This window comes from Columba livia, chromosome 1 (genome assembly GCF_036013475.1).
Source record: "Columba livia isolate bColLiv1 breed racing homer chromosome 1, bColLiv1.pat.W.v2, whole genome shotgun sequence".
NCBI classification, from domain to species: Eukaryota; Metazoa; Chordata; class Aves; order Columbiformes; family Columbidae; genus Columba; species Columba livia.
Window position 1 is genome coordinate 4740957 of NC_088602.1, and position 13096 is coordinate 4754052.

At 41.3% G+C, this 13096-nt stretch overlaps 1 protein-coding gene across 3 annotated transcripts in view; it reads right to left on the reverse strand.

Moving 5' to 3' along the window:
- Positions 1–13096, reverse strand: part of PAK1 (p21 (RAC1) activated kinase 1) — a 109446-nt gene that overhangs the window by 91184 nt on the left and 5166 nt on the right. Inside the window, exon 1 of one of the 3 annotated variants that reach the window (XM_065077309.1) lies at positions 11753–11828. The exons of the other annotated variants lie outside the window; for them this stretch is intronic. The gene's annotated coding sequence lies outside the window, so the exon portion shown is untranslated. Of the gene's footprint in view, positions 1–11752; positions 11829–13096 lie in introns of those variants that run through there. 3 annotated transcript variants of the gene reach the window in all.

The window sequence follows — 13096 nt, forward strand, 5'->3', positions numbered from 1 at the left end:
AAAGCTACTCGCTCCCAGGAACTGGGGTTGGGAACTTTTAAGTTATGTGATGGACAATGCTCTGCTGTGAAATCTGTGTATGGGAGATTTCTTATTTTTTACACATATGCCCAGATTTCTGAAGAGCACATTTAATAAAACCATATTCAAGAGGACCGTGCTGAAGTAATCATTTTTCCCCTTTAATAAGTGGCTAGAAAACAATGAAGCTCTCAGTTCTTTACACTTCACAGGGGAGAAAGTAGAAAGAGCTGCTTAATCTCCTTCAGTTCAGCTCTTTCATTCTCATGGGTATCCGGTTGCAAGGTATCTGTATCGGTCGCTGAATTCTCAGCCGATCCCCGAAGCAAAGTGCATCCAACTGAAAGCTCTTGTTTTAACATGCTGTTTTAGAACCGACCAGGTTTCGGCATGAGCGTGTGAGGGTTGTTATGCCTAAATCCGTTCGACATTGGCAGAGGAGCAGTATCACCAAACCCAGCAGTGCTCGTTCTGATGATGAAATGCCGAGTAAGCACTTTCACAACACTGGGCTGAACTTAACGTTGATGTTTGCGATCTAGAAGGAAGCAAGCTATAAAACTAAAGTAGGCATGTCACCAAGGAAGATTTGAATGCTTCCTGATTGGTTTTCCAAGTAATTATTTCATTTGCTTCTAACAGAAACTAGCCTGCGATTCAAGTATTACATGGTTTTCTTCATTGCAAATGAAGGTGTATTAGACCCGGGGTGTATTAGAAGGGGGGTGGTTAGTAGGTCGAGAGTGGTTCTCCTGCCCCTCTACTCTGCCCTGGGGAGACCACACCTGGAATATTGTGTCCAGTTCTGGGCCCCTCAGTTCCAGCAGGACAGGGAACTGCTGGAGAGAGTCCAGCGCAGGGCAACAAAGATGATGGAGTGGAGCATCTCCTGTGTGCACAAAGGCTGAGGGAGCTGGGGCTCTGGAGCTGGAGAAGAGGAGACTGAGGGGTGACCTCATTGATGTTTACAGATATATAAAGGGTGAGTGTCAGGAGGATGGAGCCAGGCTCTTCTCGGTGACAACCAATGGTAGGACAAGGGGTAATGGGTACAAACTGGAACACTGCAATTTAGGTATCAGATGGCATGATATAAACCATACCACGGCATCAGCTAGGAAAGAATGGTGAAACCAGACAGTATTAGAGATTCAAATTAATTTTCTCCCATTATTACCAGGCAGTCTCAAATGCAAAGAGGAAAAAAAGGAACATAAATGTATTTATAGTTAAGGTAATAAATTAACACCTGTATGCCAAATTAATTTGCTAAATTAAAATGCTAAATTTGGCTCAGTCACTTAGCAACAGCTGCATCAGTTTAACATGTTTCCATTCTGCAGCTGTTAGCTGTCACCTCAGGCTGGAGGTCCTGTCCCTCTAGCAAAGTCAGCAGAAGGAAAAGTGCGCCTGCATTTTGGCTGCCCCACTCCAAAATCCAGTGCCTTAACTCTCCTGCCTCTTTGTCATCTATCTCCAAGCTTGGCTTTGTCTTCAGGTTAGAAGCCCCAGCATGCATTCATTCTGACAGCTCTGATGTGAAGCATAACCCACACCAGAGGGGCAGAATAAGCAGTCAGACCTTAAACTGCCATAGCGATACTCACCAGAGCATATCCATCAATGCCTGAAGTTAAGACAAAAGGGGAATTGCAAATAAGGATGAAAGTGCCCAAGGAAATATGGACAAGAAAACTTCCACCAGATTTTTGTCAGAGCGTGACAAACAATTCAGGAATTAGTTGGCCAAAAAGAATCACAGAATCGACTGGGTTGGAAAAGACCTCAGAGATCATCAAGTCCAACCCTTGGTCCAACTCCAGTCCATTGACTAGATCAGGGCACTAAGTGCCATGTCCAATCTCAGTTTAAAAACCTCCAGGGCCGATGAGTCCAGCACCTCCCTGGGCAGCCATTCCAATGCCTGACCACTCTCTCTGCAAAGAATTGCTTTCCAATATCCAGCCTAAATTTCCCCTGGCAGAGTTGAAGCCCATGCCCCCTTGTCCTGTTGCTGACTGCCTGGGAGAAGAGACCAATCCCCACCTGGCTAGAACTGCCCTTCAGGTAGTTCTAGAGAGTGCTGAGCTCACCTCTAAGCCTCCTCTTCTCCAGACTAAACAACCCCAGCTCCCTCAGCCTCTCCCCATAGGGCTTATGTTCAAGTCCCTTCCCCAGTCTTGTTGCTCTTCTCTGGACCCGCTCCAGCACTTCAATCTCTTTCCTGAGCTGAGGGGCCCAGAACTGAACACAATACTCCAGGTGTGGCCTCACCAATGGAGAGTATGGGGGAAGGATCACTGCCCTTGTCCTGCTGACCACGCTATTTTTGATACAGGAGCCTAAGGGCCAAAGGAAAGGGAGCTCTAGTCTTCGTCTGAGCTCCCTTGCTTCACTGCAGTGCTGCTGCTCCCTTGGTGATTCACTTGTTTCCTGACATAAGTGACTGTGTGTGCTGTGATGTGTGTTCAGTTCAGCATTGGCAGGTGTGCTCGGAGGAAAATTCAGAGTGCAAGAAACTTTCCCAGCCAGAAAGAAATCACTTGGCTGGTGACTTTGGAGGAACGTGCCTGTGAACCTACACAGCCAGACTCCAATAGGACACATTTTTAAATTTCATATTTTGATCCTTAGATATTTCTGTCAGAGAACATCACTGGGAAAAAAAAACCCACATCACATAAATTGCAGCCACAGAAAGAGACTCTCTGTGGGCTGGTTCTCACATTTTCTTGTTCAAGTGGATTAAAGCAACGGTCTGCCAGGTATGACCATCTACTCTTGAACTCCCTCAAACACCATGATGTCTTCTCCCATGTTGTCCTTTGACAGGACGAACTTAACAACATCCATAAAAATAACACTGCAGCCTCCTTTTCACCACAATAAAATTTAGGCTAAGGATGATGCCATCGTACCACTCAGCCACAAGGAAGCAGTTGGTATGCTGGAAATGACGCTTGTTTTTCTAATCATCGTAATTTTTCATTGTGTTTTCTCTCTTCATGAACAACAAAAAAAAAGGAGTTGACATTTTCTGTTTTTAGGGGTTTTTTCTGTGATTACACTGTGCACACCGCATAGTCACAAAGGTTGCCACAATCTCTGCCTGCTGCACTTCAGATTTAAAAATTAAGCAGACTAAATACACACCTAGCCTAGGCCATACAGTCATTCGAATTCTCTTAAATACACATACCTGAAAATAATACACAAACCACATGTGTTATACAGACCAAGAGCAAGGTTTGCATCCAGTGTTTTTATCACTACCCCCCAATGGCAAGGCCATGGCTTGTAGGCACCACCATTAATTATGAGCAATAATAATTTGCGAAGGCCAAACTCACAGCTCCAGCATGATACAAACACTTCCCAACTGCCTGCTGGTATGAAAGAGAGCAGGAGTTATTTTGGTTTTAGAAGCAGCACATCCTTGGGTACAAATGGAAGAAAACCATCCAACATCGCAAGTATACGACTGATCTCTGTAACAAACAGGCATCGTCAATATACCCAGGAAAAAGACCTAATAAGCTCAGTGGGCCTGATTCTCCTCTGTCCGGTATCCTTCATAGTCATTTACGTCAGAGAGTAGGATACCAAGAGTTCATAAACTCTTTTTTAACCTCCGATTTGTTCTGCACCATGTGTATATACATATTAGAGCTATTAAAAAAAACACCTTCAGAGTATTCACTACTATATTCACATCAGTAATAAGTCCACTAAAGCTTTTGTTAGGTTATATAGGAACTGCACATGGTTCCTTCCTACTATAGGAGCTACGTTTCTTTGGGCAGACCGTTCTCATGCATAAGTAAATGCAGAACAGAATATGTGTGGGGAAACATGAAAAAGAAGTAAACAGGATGCTATTATTAAACAAATTCAGATCAGAGCTTGCCAGTGGCTATATCTTTTCCTTGTTTTCTTCCCCAAACCCTGTAAGACAAAGTGATGACTAAGAAGATCACAAAAACAGCAGAAGGTTATAAGGCCCACTCAGTAAGGGAAAATAAATTTAAACACATAAACTTAAGTTACTTAACAAAAATAAATCAGCTCAGCAAGCAACCTCAATCCTCAGAAACTGTATAGGAAGTTCTCCACTTCCAAAGTGTTCCCTCCTCTTCTGTCTTCCAAGATTTTTCTTAAACAGCAGTTATTTTCAGGTGTTCTAGGTGAGCAGAAACGCAGCTGAAATTACTGCTTTCTTTGCATGGCGTGAGGAATGCTTCTAGCATGTTCCAACTACAAAACAAGTCTCCTGTCTGGCCAGTCACTGTCAAATGAAAGACTCTGCTTTTTTGTCCAACAAACTGTGTTGCCAAAACTTACTTCTCCTTCCAGATGGACCCTTTCCCTTCTGACTGTCCCAGCCTACCTGTCCTGTTCTTCACCCATTCCAAACGCTGGGAGAGAGCCCACCCAGTCCAACAAGGAACTTGGATTTTCTACCTATTTCCCAGAGCATTTTTTCAAGCACATCTAGATACCGGTGCACAAATCAGATAGACAAAACCAAGGCTGACAGAGAGATTTCCCTTTTAGGTCCACTCTGCAAAACACTTCCCAAAACAGCTAATTAAGTCTTGGTCTACTTCATCTAATACTAGAAATTGACCTTTTGTAGACTTAAAGACACTATATAGAGAGTGGACTTTGTACTTGCCCAGGGCTTAACAGCAAAGCATGTCAAGCACTCAGTCACTTCATCCAATCATAGACAATTCAGCGTATCCAAATCACACAGGCCTCAAAAAATGCCCACAAACACAGTGACCCAAACATCTGCTAGTTGTCAACCCAGACAGAGCTTGGTAAACCCAGGATATGGTTCACCCCCTTTGTTGTTTAGCGGCATGTTTTCCATGAGTCTTTCCTTTACTGCCTGTTAGCTTGATGCAGATAACGTGGCACAAAACAACGGGTTCAATGGGCTCACGGGACACAATCATGAAAAATCACAAGTAAGTAGGGGACTTTGAACTCGGCTGTTTATGTCATCATTCTTGCCATAATCCTCACTTCTGCCCGTTTGACTCCGTTTTCTTTGTGGCAACACATCGACTACTTCACTGAAGACCTGAGAGATCATATTTTTCTCGTCAAAACTCAGTTATTTTACAAAATAAATATATAGCCCTGTTGTGATACTGCGTATTTTGGTTAACTCCTTTTACTTTTTACCTGATCTCCACTTGCCTTTAAATCCTCCAGCTTTGTTGTAAAGCCTCCGCTTCCATCAAGGCCAGATTAGTGAGTCTGAGAGGTTTACGGGCTCAGCTGCAGTTTGCTGGGTGCTCTGCAGGTTGGTCAGTGAAGAATTAGCACATGCTTGAGACCTCTACAGAGATTTGGGTTTTCTTTGAAGTCATTTGCCATTTTGCTTGCAATGCAATCCCCAAAAAAGCATTATACAGCAGTGAAATCGCAATGTCAGAGTGTTATTTACACTTTGATTGCAAGAGAACAGCTTTGCTAGCTGTGCCCACTATTTTTGTTTGCTGTGGTGTCACCTTCTGTGGTAGGGGGACATTATTAGGAACATCTACACTAGCACTTCTCCCTTATATAACAAAGTAATCATTTAAGGTGTGATCACTGGTTCCTACTGCAGATCAAAAGAAGGCAGCTGATGAAACTGAAGTTTGTCTGAGCGCGTGAGATGGCTGTTCTTGGTATTTCAATTGGAACAGAAAGTTTTGATCCTGCAGTTCATCCACATGCCTGCAAACTGAGCCAGATTCTCCTGTCAGTCACAAGTTTGCCATGTGCATTACATCAGAGTCATTCCAGGTGTAACTCCACAGACTTCCACGCAATCAGACCATGAGAGATTTAGCCTACTGTTAGCTTTTTTTTTCTTATAATTAAATCTCTTATCCAGGCTTCTAGGATACAGTAGACACTTAAATGGACATCACAACCTCCTTGTATTAAACACAGCAAGTAAGTTTAAAGGAAAAGGGGGAGACAGAGCTGCCAAAAATGGTACTGACTTTGAAAAGTTCTACCCGGAGACATGCAGACTGCTGGAGCAGAACGATGGCTGGAATCCACGGGGAGAGAGCTCCTCAGACAAGCTCCCTGACCTGAGGAAGCCCCATTTCCCCAGCTCAGTCAGAGGGGACTGCAGCATGAAGAACAAGACAGCCAGAGTGTCCTTGACCGCCTGCCTGCCTGAGGAGATGAGCGATAGTCACTCAGGCGTTCTCAGGGAAGACGATTCGAGCTGTTTCAAGTGTTACAAAACCAAGCGGCTTATCTAATACTGTAAGAAATGCGTAGAAGCCAGAAACTTTCATGGTCACTACTGCTTGGCCAAATGACTCTGAGCTCAGTGGGAAGGAGAAGAATGGATGTGTTCAAAACCACAAGCATTTCTAGTGAAACAAAATGACAATCTCTGTTGTCTGTTAACAGCACTCAGCCTGCAACATCCAGCTGGGGAGTTCTGACATGCACCAGCGGGGCTTAAGGATTTTAAAAGGTTTTATGTTACAAATGATTGCTAACCGCCTCTGTCACCACGGAATTTAGAGCCCTAAGGTGGTAACACAAGATAGTACGAATTCTACAAAGATAACACGTCTCTTGTTCTGAAAGGCACAGTCTAAATAGACAAGTCAGTGGTTATGCACCGCTATTTGTGTTCCCAAAACAAAGTTCATAAGTCTCATTTTTTTTCAAATTTAGCCCAAGTCAGTAGTAACTGAAAAATCTGGCCTTTTGACAGCTATATATATGTTGTGACTGCAAAGCCTTACAATACTTGTCCAGGGTTTCCAGGATCTACCTCTATACAAACAATATACAACATTAATTAAACACACAAAGGATGCTAGAACACTAATGAAATTAGCAAATCTAAGCATTTGAATGCCAAAGTGAATGTCAGCTGCACCACCTTAATTAATGCCCTTTGCATATATACCTTCTAATGGATTTTAATTGTCTGAGTTGGTGCTGGTTTTCCACAGCTCTGTTTCCTCATTTGTTTCACAAAAAGAACAACACTCGCTCAAGGGGGGATTGGTGTCATTTGTCTTTATGTAGCAAATGTAGGTAGTCTGAGTCTTAAGTAAACTGAATCTCCGTTTGAAACAGAGATCTTACCAAGATGAAGGTACAAAACCATCATTTAGGTGTCTCAGGGATGTGGCAGTAATCTGCCCTTCAAAGGAACAGCAGCTCTGTTCTTTTTTTTCCTCCTTATTTCATGCATGTTTCAATGCCTTAGTCACTGCAAGCTGGACAAACCTGAAGACAGAAAACATTTCTTTATTCTATCTTTTTCTAGGATTTTTATCATTATAAAACCTCAACATTTTTTCCTTATTTTTATAATACCCTAGAAGGGGGAGAAATAATCTCTCCAGTCCTATAGGGAACAGCTCTTGCTCAGTCTCAGTTTCTCACTTCCCCTACATCCTGTCATTTCTGGTTTGTTTGTCTGATATATTTGTCCCCACGCACACCAGACTGTTTAGGTAAATGTGTCTCTACTCCCCCACAGCCAATCCAACACCTTCCTAAGGCCAGTCCTAGTTTCCTGTTCATGTCCCCTCTCTCCCACCACCTCCTCATCCAGTCTCTGTCATTTTCCCACCCACTGTTTCAGTTCACTGTTGAAGTTCAGCCCATCTCCCCAGAACACCAGAAGCGAGATTCTTTTTCAAAGGGTTCTGACTTGGTCACATTTAAGTCAATTTTCACATAGTCCTGACACACAATCCATCCCTTTGCCAAACTGGAAAAAAACACAAAAGCATCCAGGCTTCTAAGATGTTTTAAAACTGAAAAACAACCTATTCTTTTATTTTCACACAGGGAAACAACTGAACAGCTCTGGCTGAAATTTCAGGGGAAAGTAGGGATGAGTCAGCCCCAGACAGACTCTTGGATGAAAAACATAAAGGTTAATTAAAACTAAATACGTAGCCTCAGACAGTGGCCCCATTACAAGTGGTTAAAGGAAAATAATAACTTTTATTGCAAATTATGCTTTCTCATGGTCTCCATATGAGCTGTGATTACCCTGGTAAGATATCAGTCACATTTCTGAAGAAATTTGCAAGCTTATGGTCTACAGACTCTTGACATCAGATTCATCTCAGATTGTAAACACCAAGAGAGGGAATTAGGTTTTCACGTGCACTTGCTGAATACCTCACCCAAGGGGATCCATGCAGCTGATTATTATGTTTTGAATACATTTTAAATATGTTTTAATGCATTGCATCCTTCAGTGTACGAAAGCTGCATTTACAAGTGTTTGTTTCTCCACATTCTCTTTTCATCCGAACCAGCAGGACTCATTTTCCATGTAGTATTACAAGCCTAATTCCTTGGTTCATTGTAAGTCTGTGTCTTGGAATCTTAAGTATTTATTATCCTTGTGATTGGTGGTTTACCAGTTTGAGATTGTGGAATTGAACTGAAATGAGTACTTTTGCAAACACTGACATAGAATCCTACAAAACCAAGGTTTAAGTCCTACCTCATTAAAAAAAGGTTCAATCTCTGTCTCTTTAAAGTATATTTACTTATAAAAGAGAACATACATCTGTATCCCTTTATTGACCTTCAGTTTCAGTTTTGCTCTAACATGTAAGTCAGTTTTGCCTTATCCTACCTGGGTCTGATTTGACTTCTGAGGGGGTGGGCTGAAGATTCTGAGAACAGACTAAGAAAGATCCTCTGTTTGATCCCCCGTTAATTAAAATCCACTCTTCCCATTTTTATTTATTGCTTAGACAAATTAGGCAGAGTCACTTTTGCTCTAGTGAACCTTGATAAAAACTGGTAACTTGACTTTGGCTTTTCTTTAAGATTGCTTCCCAGGCTTCTTGGAGTTGGATACATTTTAGCAGGGAAAAGGATTACTGACAGTAAACGAGCCCGCACGTGTTTCAGCCGTGACTCTACGAACCTAAGTGATAACATGACTGCAAAGGAAACCTTGAATCATGAATTCGTGTTCTCTGCTACTAAAAAGCATGGGAAGCAAAGTCTTAAAATAAATGTGTTTGGTTTTTTGCTTAGAAATCTTCTCCTACTTTACATTTTTTGCTTATGCCTTTCCATTTGTTCTTTTGTCAACACTGTATTTTACATTAAACAGGTTGTCTTTCTGCAGAGCATTAGCTTGCCCCATGTATTCCAAGACAGCAACTAGAGACATTTTAAGATTTCATTTGCCTTCATCTGGGCACATCTTAGTGCTGGTTCGCAGTACATTAGCAGCTGGCAACTCCATCCAGATGTTTTACCTCTACTCTTTCTGCAAATCTCCTCTCTTCAATCAACATATTTTTTCCTTATGACTTTGTGATTCATACTGTCAAATTTCACTGAATTCCTACAACTCCATTCCTCAAGGTTATGCAGTGCTTTCTATATGATGCTCCAGCCCTCTATTGTTTTGATATTACCTTCCAGTATTATGCCATCAGTAAATACAATTAGCAGATTCTGCCTTGCCTGAAAATTAGCCCTGAAAATATTGTTCGTTTATTGTTTTCATATGTTTTGTTTGTATTGTATTACTGCTCTCTGGCTTCTTTATAAGCGCTTGACAAGTGGATAACCACATAGATCTAATTTTAAAAATGTGTTTATCTAAGCAGCACAGTTGTTATTGCTCCTGTCAGTTTTTCCATCAAAGATTTTCTATCAAAGTTGTCATTGTTCAGTTAGTTGGCCACTGGCAGACTAGGAAATTGTGATGGCACTTTAGTCCAATCCCTCAATGATATTCCAACTATAATGAAACAATCTCATTTGTGAAGTTCAGAAATATTACCCACTGAGAAGCAAGGCAAGCACTCATGCTTCTCAGAACTATTTTTCCCAAGATTTCTGAAAACTCATTTCAGTCACATACTGAATTGTTTTCTGAAATCCTGAGGGCTAGAAATCAGAGGAGGTGGGAGAAAATGGGTGTTTATAAGAAAAGCTTCAGTTCCGGGAAACTAGTGGCATCACAGAAAATTAGCAGTTGCCTGTAGTTATGTGCTGGCTGAATCTGACCTGAAACCAATTTTTGTTTAAAGGTGACACAGAAGCTCGGGCTTCAGAGCCTTTAACATGGCACCTCTCAACAGACTGAAACTCAGACAAAGGTAGAAACAGAATAATTGAGAAGTGGCAGGTTTCACACAGAAGTTGTTTCAAAGATCCGGTGTCTCAATGTGGTCCTTCAATTACCTCTGATTATCCATCTTGAAGGATGGGGTGGGATAGACTTTATAGAAAGGCGTTTTACAACAGGACAAGCGGTAATGGTTTTAAATTAAAACAGTGGAGATTCAGGCTGGACATGAGGAAGAAATTTTAACAATGAGGGTGGTACAATACTGGAACACTTTGCCCACAGAGGTGGTAGATGCTTCATCCCTGGAAACATTCAAGGCCAGGCTGGACAGGACTCTGAGCAACCTGATCTGGTTGGACTAGATGCACTTTGAAGGTCCCTTCCAACTCAAACTATTTTATGATGCCTAACAACTTACGGAGGAAAGAAAATCTCTTTACACTTAGTGCCCGCATCCCACCCCCATAAAAACTTCTAAAGCTTCAGTTGACTCAACTTGGGTCCAGCATGGCTGGAGGGAGCATCTGGGGGACAGGGGTCCATACTTCACTTTGATCTCGTGACTAAGGTACAGACTTAAGAGTCCAGAGGCCTAGATGTTGCTTAGTTCCTTCACATAATCCAGAGCCTTCCTGTCATACCAGGCAAGGCATTTAACTATCTGTTGATTTACTACGCAGTAAAATTAATAATTGTCTACTGTATCTTGTAACAGTGCTGTGAAACATACTTTTAATGTTCATGTAATATGAAGATCATTACAAGATCATGGCTACTACTAATTCTTTGTATTACATTAGGGTCAGAGATCCCATCTGAGATCTGATTGCATGCCACAGTGAAATGATCATCCATACACACAAGTGTTTACACTGTAAATTGACAACTAGAAGGATGTAGACAAGCAGAACAGGAATCAGATCAAGACCGCAACACAAATAATTGCATAAAAAGGATTAGACTGCACCTCTCAACTAACATACTAATGCTTTGCTACCAGATTACCTCATCTCCCTCAACTCAATTATTACTACTACTTAGAAGCAGTCCATTCAACACCTCTTCTTATGCTGGAAAAATATATGTATTCAAGTATAAAACATAAGTAAACGAAAGATGTCGTAACCCCCCATAGAAAAAGTACTGTATCTGTTTGAGTGAAATGAAGGAAACACAGTTGTGTTTAATAAGATTTAATCTTATTAAACTTTCAAAGCAATTATGTGAATGCAATGATAAACAGGCAAGAGACATCTCCTAGTGCTAGAAGCAACAACATTACTAACATAAACTTCTGCCACAGGGAGCCACTCACTCAAATTGATCTCCCTGTCTAACGCTGAAGTTTTCCTTCACTTCAGCTTCATGGCATCAGAAGCAGACAAAGAACAAATGCACCTTATCAACAGGGACTCCAGCAAAGATGAGTTTACAAAATGCTCTCTCTGAAGGAAATCTTACAGGACAGAGGCATGCTACAGCTCAAAGGGAACACAGAAATATAAAACCAGGCATAAATCATGTTCCTTTTCCACGGTTCCACAATTTTTCCTTTGGCATCAGAAGCAGACAACTTCAGAGCCAACTAGAAGTTGTGATCATTCCCTTTATATCTGTTTCTTCACTCACCTTTGGTCGAGCTTGCTGCTGCAGCCGATTCAAATCCTGAGATAAGTTACCTCCTTTTTTTCTCTTAAAATCTTTCATCACCTGTTCATAAAGAAAAGCAGAGCTCCCATTTGCTTTCTAAACTACTCCTATTGTATTTTCGAGACAATAAGCAACACATGAGTCACTAACAATTAAGAGAGGAAGAACAAAAGAACTCACTTCTTTCCCACAAAGAAGTTTCTGGCACACTTGCTAATCCACATTTTTTGATAAATGCTTTAATACATGTCAAGCAAATGGGATGTCTGATAGCAGGTTCAGAAGGGCGCTTGGCAGGTGTATGCAGACATTGGAGAGATGATTTATACTTGAGTACACAGTTTACCTACAATCAAAAGTTAATTCCAGAATTGCTTTGGTAGCAAATACAAAAGGCAACATGACTAGTGCAAGCCCTCCTGCTCACACAGTCCAGCAAATGCCACTCACAGCCCAGAGCCATGAAGGACAAAGTAAAAAATTAGTATGAACCAGGCTGAAAAGTTTTCACAGAGTTTGTTTTGCTAAAAGCAAGAGAGCGTGCTAGAAGACTGCTGGAGTCCAATTCTCTAACTCAGCCCAGCAAAACACATATGCATATATAAATATATTACAGTGCTACATGAGACAATACAGTCCCTCTTAATCTTTTTTCTAGCCTTGAAACCAGATTTGTACAAAAATACTAATTAGAGCCACTGTAAATAGCAGTGGCACTTTGCTGGTTTTGTTCCACGGCACATTACAGAGCCAGAGAAAGCTCATTATCTGTGACAGCAACTGGAATTCGGTAATGCATCTGTCTTTCCAAGTTCAGCAGAATATTTTGGTTTGTTCTTACGTAATTATTTTTCTCAGAAACACCCACAGGTAAAAAGATAACACAGCAATGATAATTTTTGTTGATCTATGGCACCATGCATAATAAACAGAAGCAGATAATTCAGTTTGTTCTTCTGGAGACTGTTGTTCTAAATACTCTTGAAAATTAGTCATTTCACCTCAGGGCCTTCTACTGGGTTTTCAGCATTTACAATTCTTAGAAATGTGGTTCTATGGAAAAATACTTGGAAAGTTGGGTGCAATGCAAAAATGGAGACAATAAACACTCACTTGATGGACTCCTTGTTCAATACAGGACCAGGTTTTAAGGCAAGCAGTTTGATCCTGGAAAAAGCTTCAAACAGATGGAAAGCAACGCGATGTGAACAAAAGATGAAGGATGGTGCACTGTGCAATTTTTGTTCACAAGTGTCACTTTACTATCATGAATGGAGCTGTGGCAGCTAACAGCAACACTTAAGAAAGGCAAAGCTAAGTGTG